The sequence below is a fragment of the Cupressus sempervirens genome, chromosome 4 (genome assembly GCF_028749045.1).
Source record: "Cupressus sempervirens isolate cs-2001-9-10 chromosome 4, ASM2874904v1, whole genome shotgun sequence".
NCBI lineage: Eukaryota > Viridiplantae > Streptophyta > Pinopsida > Cupressales > Cupressaceae > Cupressus > Cupressus sempervirens.
Genome location: NC_143121.1, coordinates 127503350 through 127510265, shown reverse-complemented (window position 1 = coordinate 127510265; position 6916 = coordinate 127503350). Strand labels below are relative to the sequence as shown.

The window sequence follows — 6916 nt, the reverse complement described above, 5'->3', positions numbered from 1 at the left end:
TTTTAAGAAAAGAATTAATTGTGAAAATTAATTTGAAAACTATAGTCCTCCTCTTAAAGATAGGGACTAATAAAGAAAAGCAGCGATACCAAGAGTCTAACGCACTCGGTAGATAGAATAAATTTTAGGAAAATAAAAAGCCAAAGCGAATACATTTATTGCAGTGTCTCATAAATGGTGAATAACTTTATTGATAGACTTGGAATATGGTAAGTGCAAATGCTCACAAAAGATAAAGCCACTCAAGAGCGCATCTTTTAATTCCAAAGCTAAATGTATCGGCCATCTAGTAGATCAAACTTTAATAAAATAAAGTTACAGAATACAGCTGTAAAACCAGAAGCATGGAATAATTGATGTAAACTCGATTCTCAAGTAAAGCATTGTGATTAAACTTCACGCTTACATTGGGCGAGAAGCCTCCTTTTGTTATAAATCTAGAGAGTTGTAATGTTTCTAATCACAGTCATCTGAGCTTGAATTGTACAGTTGTCCAATTCGATTCACTTTTACAGTCTCTGATTGTGTAACAAATAAAAAAATGGCTGAAGGATTTATTGTTGAGATTGCCAAAACCGTGGTTGGAAAGCTCGTTGAGATGGCGGTGGAGCAACTAGCGAATGAGGCATCGCTGGTGCTCAACTTCCGAGAGGACTTCCGATGGTTGGAGAGGGAGCTCAGATACATGTCTGATTATCTTCAAGCTGCTGAAGATCAGAGCGCGCACAGAGCTTCTGTCAATCTGTGGTTGTCGGAAGTGAGCGATGTATATCTTGATGCAGAGGATATTGTTGATGAGTGCACTGTCGAGGATTTGTATAGAAAGCCCACTCAATCATGTGTGTGTCGTTTAAGTCAATTGGGCTTTCGGCATAAGATGGGGAAGAGGATTAAAGATCTGAAAGGCAGGTTGAGCTCTGCAATGCAAAAGGCAAATGAGCTCAATCTTGTCCGTCAGGTGTTGCCTTCAAGTCAGCCTTCAAGTCAGCCTTCAACTAGTATTATTGAAAGAGAGAGAAAAGGGAGCAATCCAGATTCAGTACAAGCAGTTGCACTGGAGGAGAAGGTGGAGGAAATAGAGAGATTGTTAGATGATCCTGCAATTGGTGTTGTTGCCGTCGTTGGTATGGGCGGCCTGGGGAAGACTTTCCTTCTGCAGAATGTCTATGAGAGAATTAAACAAAGGTATGAGTATTCTGCCTGGATCTCTGTATCACAGACTTGTATTCTTAGAACCTTGCAATGTGACATAGCCAAGCAGATTAATTTGCCAATAGAGGGTGGTATAAGTGATGTGCTAGTAGCTCAGTCGATACATGGGTATTTAGAGGGTAAGAAATGTTTGATTGTCCTCGATGACGTGTGGAAGAGTAGTGTAGAAGGCGACTTGATACAAAGAGTTGGCCTTCCCAGTGGAAGGAATAACCAGTGTAAAACTGTGGTCACCACCAGAGACAGGGATGTTGCTGCACAGATGAAAGCTCAAGTTGTCTATGAGATGCAACTACTCTCGGAGGAGGACAGCTGGACTCTATTTTGCCTCTTTGCCTTTCCTAGTAGTAAGGGAAATAGGCCACCCGAGCAACTGAAGAGTTTGGCAGTTGAAATTGCAAGAGAATGTGGGAGGTTGCCTCTGGCAGTTAAGACGGTTGCAGCATCCATGGCGAGCTGTTCGGAGCTAGGGGGGTGGCAGTCAAAACTGAGGCAATTGAGGGATGTAGATAGGGAACATGACAAGACGATGGAAATCCTCAAGTTGATGGAAATCCTCAAGTTGAGTTACGATTCTCTTCCTCCCTATCTCAAAGCTTCTTTCGCTTATTTTTCTTTCTTCCCAGAAGACGCACGTATCTATTTTTCCATAATTGCAGGTAAAGAATCAATACCCCAGGAATATTTGATTTATTTGTGGATAGCCGAAGGGCTTATTCCACAACAAAATGGCATACAACAGTTTGATATTGGGTTGAGTTACTTACAGCAACTTGCAAATCTCTGTCTGTTGGAAGAAAACAGAATTAATGCCTGTTACACCATTCATGACTTGTTTCGTGATTTGGTTATTAATATAAGTAAGGCGCACAAGTGTGAATTTGAGCTTCCAGTTAGAAAATCAAGCTGTCGGAGGTTGCTACCGCCTAAAAAGGGTATAAATACCGATGCAATTTCGAAAAGCTGTCTTCATTCTCAACAATCTCTCCGTACAATCTCATTCTCTCAGAATCCAGAATTGACGAGTGTTCCAGAACATCTGTTTGATCGTCTCAGAGTACTCCGGGTTCTTGACTTGAGCAGCACTGACATCTCTACACTGCCAAAATATGTAGGGAAATTGAAGCTCCTCAGGGTTCTGAATTTGTCTCAAACAAAGATCAGCGAGGTGCCAGACTGTGTAAAAGGATTCAAGAGTCTTCAGTTTCTTGATGTTTCTGATTGCACTAGCTTACAACGTGTACCTGACTGGATAGGCGAGCTCCAATCTCTTTCTCATCTCGATGTAGAGGGATCCTCGAGTTTCGATATGCCCAAGGGAATATCGAACCTCGTGAGTCTGCGGACACTGAGATCGAATACCTTCCCTCTGTCCATTGAAGAGGCTGGATCCTTAAATGTGAAAGACATCGGGAACTTGACCAATCTTCAGGAAAGACACTTTCTATTTACAGATGAACGTGTATTGAGAAGCATAGAAGATGGTATTCTTGAGCACCTGGTGAAAATGAGGATTCTTGCAGTAACAAATGGAATTCCTCCAAGGGAGGGTAATACAGAAGAATCCAATCTTCCAGCGTTACCAGAAAAAATGAATGTTATGACACATCTTCAACACCTTTTTCTGTTACGTTTCTCCATGCCAAGTTGGATAAGTGGAATGGGAAATGACAGAACTTACATTACTTATGTGCAGTGATTACTCGTCGCTCCCAAACATGCCCAGCTTGAAGACATTGAATTTGAATTCTAACAGGAGAAGCAGAGAATTGCCAGCGAGCTTTAGTGAGAGTGGGGGATTTCCTAAGCTGGTTAGGCTGACTATTCACGACTTCCCTGTTTTGGAGGAGTTGCCGGCATTGGAGGATGGAGCGATGCCATGTCTTGAAATGCTAGCGATCTATTTTTGCCCGCAGGTGAAGAAAGTTCCAGAAGGAATGCAGCGGTTGGGCAGACTAAAGCATATAGAGGTTATGGGGCCCGCAAGCGATGAGTTAGTGGAGAGGTTAAAGGAAGGCGGAGAAGAATGGAACAGAATTAAAGCAAAGAAGCCAAATATTAGAATAATAGTGATTGAATTGTAGTCTATTCAAAGGGAAGTGTCCCTCTTGGTTCGATGGTGCTTTTTAGCTTCTACAACATGTAGGAAGAGATATATTCCATTTTATAGTCATAAGGATATACGTTTGTTTGTTTGTATGTACCATATAATGATTTTTTTAAAAAGTTTTTTAATTTTTTAAAAAGTTTTTGTATATCATATGTAATGATCTTTTTAAAAAATATTTAGCTGAAATGTATCATTTTTATTTTTTTTCAAATTATTTAAATCAATTAAATAATATTGAATTTGTTAAATATTTTTAAGATGATTTTTGAAGTAGGAATGAATTTTGTTGGAAATAATCTTTAAATATATCATTATTATTAGTCCTTGTCTTTTAAAGGTAGGGAACTAATGTTTTTGTTTGCCCGGCTCTATTTGTTTTTCCTTTGGATGGGGGCAACATTCTTAAAGTTTTTGCGTTCTGATTAAAAAAATCTGAATTTAAAGTAGAAATTCAGAATTCTTGATTGGCAACGGCATTTTAGCCAAGGTTTTCGTAGTTTTCGAAAAAAATAATATTGAAGATAAATAACAAGCTATTCGACTTTAATATGCATTTATGACATGTCAGGAAGCAAGTAGGTGGGAAAAAAGATGGAGTAAATTTATTTTGTAGGAAGCAGAACATTGTGGGTAGATAAAATTGGGCATTGTGGTTCAGTTTTCAAATTACGTGATAGTTGAAGTGAAAGACATAAGGTATGTATTGTGTTTCTTGCTTTTCTCTACTTGCTTTTCCACACTACTACATAGAGGGCGATATAAAGACAATTTATTGATCAATTGTCTTAATCTTAGACAATAAAAAAGTTTTGTATTGTGGCAAATTTTGTCTTTAACCGAGTGTCTTTAAATACTGTCTTTATAAGACAATATGTAACAAAAGTAATTTTGTCTCATAAGAGACGATTTCACATTTGTCTCTTTGTAGACAATATTTCTTCAATCACAACTATTATCTCTTGAGAGACAATATCTGTTTATTGTCACTCTAGAGACATTATAAAATAAACCTCTTTTTCTTTTTTTTTAAAGAATTTTATTATGTATATGTATACAATCACACTAAAATAGATCTGTAAACAATAAGACCTGAAAGATCCATTTATTTCCTAACAGTATAATCAATGAAAACAACAAATCTATCCAACCCCACCAAAAACAAATGTCCTACAAACTAAAAATCCAAAAGAGATCTGATCAAAAAATCCACATTGAATATCACACATCCACAAGAGATCCACCACTCAACTGAAGAAACTGAGCCAGAAAGGCAATGAGAGATCCATCGCTCAATTAAAGAAACAGGCCAAGAATGCAATGAGAGATCCAACAACACCAACTGCAATAGAGGGCGTCCCCTTTACAAATCTAGCGCCTATGGTCAAAGAAGGGCTCGGAGAAGATGTCTCAGCTTCTGCAGCAAAAGCCACACTCACCATCATCATCACAACCATGGCTGCAATAAGAACAATATGATCTGCTCATGCCATTGTTAATTATCTCAAGATTTCACAAGCACAAAGCTTCAGATACAATATTACTATAGAACTCCTGAAATAAATTAAAAATTTGTGGTGCTTTGAGATCTCCTCAACCGCTCGACTTAGAGCTCTAGCAGATTCATGATTTCTAAAGCACAAACGCCCCCTTCAAGTTAACACAAACAAACTCATTAAACAAACCTATTATAAATTATTTTAAAATGATATTATTTTCCTATGATTTCGACATCCAACAGTTGTAGAAAACATCAATACAAATATTCAATGTAATTATTTTCAATATTCAAGAAAGTAACATAACACACTAACTTGAGCAGAAAAAATATTTTTATTTATTTATTTCTAATGCTCGGTTTCTTACAAAATGATGTGGGAGCTCGTCACCATAACAAAAAAAGTATATTATGGATATGGGATGACCATAATTGAATAATAACATTGAATTTCTTTACTCTATAGCATCATAGTGAAGTACTTCAACTGACCATACACTGGCCACCATATTTAACGGTGTTGTACAAAAATATCCTTAGTTTAAATACATATTCTACTGAAGAAAACCATAAGCAAAGATGATGCTCTTTAGAGGTGAAGTAAGATGTCACTCTTTTTATAATCCAAGATCTTCAAATTCTTGCACTTTTTGTACAATTTAATATGGTACAATCCTCAATGATGTGAATGTCAATCTTAGTGGGATGTGTGGCTTGCAACTCATAGTGAACACCATCAAGCTCCCTTCTAAGTCTGTCTTTGGAGGTAGCATAAAGCATTTTTGCTCTGATATGAGATGTCGGAAAAGACCTAATTATATCATTAAAAAAACCACCACATTTAGTCACCACATATAGATTTTGAATTTATACATTGATGTGCAATTTGTTTTGTTAAATTGATAAGGGAAAACAAAGTAGATAAAATTACATCCAATTGAGCACCACCTACTTTAATACTCACCTTATTTTGGATCTAGAAAATTATTGTTTCAAATTTCAATTGATACAGCATATTTATGTATGAGTTACATTCACATAAGAAGATTGAATGAAATAAAAAAGAACTGACCAGCCACTGAAGAATATCTAGCTTTTTTGGTTGTTGTCAACAGCTAGAAAATTGAAATAAAAATCAACATATCTGCAGTCATTGTCGAGGGAGCGAGGCTATGAAATTAGAATAGCTTTTTGTCACACCTCTAGTTTTGTTAACGAAGAGGTTTGTTTAGTTTTCTCAACTATCTTGAAAAACTATATTGATGCACTATCTTCTGCATCAAGTCCAAAAACATGCTTTTGCAGCCCTCTAATGCATTATAAGATAAGATAAGATAAAATTATTAATGTCCATGAAAAACCAAAACGATTTATGGGACTGAGCATACAAACATAAGAGCCAACCAAGAAAAGGCACCAAACGGTGACTGAAAAGGAACAAAGCAACCAGAAGAAAGAAAGACAAGGTAAGGACTAAGGGTCCTTCATTGTCACAAAGAAATCCGTAATAGAGAGGTACATCTGTGGACAATCCATAGTCTTCGGATGCCATGAAGAACCCCTATAGGACTGATGCTGCCTGTAGAGATTGGTACAATGTCTGACAGATCTGGAATGTGAAGTAGTGAAAGTCCTTTTCAAACCCCGTGGAGGAGACAAGGAAGAGAAAAAGGTGGTAATGAGCTGATCAGAATTCCATCTCTGATGAAAGGACTACAGGGTATTCTCTCGAAGATGGGGGCCTCCTGAAGATAAAGTGTTAAACATCGTTAATCAATATAACTGAAGAACATCGAGAGAGAAGAACAATGTCTAAAAAGGCAATAGAATCTCCCTTTGATCTCGTAGTAATGAGGACAACAAAATATGAAGTGAGTCTCGATCTCAACCTCCATTAGAATGCATAACTGGCATAATCGATCAGCCTGATCCATATGGTGATCAGTCCGAGCCCTGAGATGATGAGAACCAACCCTAAAATAGCCCAAAGAGAACCATAATGCATGATTCCAACACTGGTAAAGATAGGCAGGGCGAACAACAATACCATCCTGAATAACAAGAAAATGCTCAGCATAGAAGGCCATCTTAGGTTACAA

General features: G+C 37.4%; 1 pseudogene; it reads left to right on the top strand.

The window, feature by feature from the left end:
- Nucleotides 1-457: 457 nt before the first annotated feature.
- Nucleotides 458-3458, top strand: LOC149560266 (putative disease resistance protein RGA3; annotated as a pseudogene).
- The last annotated feature ends 3458 nt before the right edge of the window (nt 3459-6916 follow it).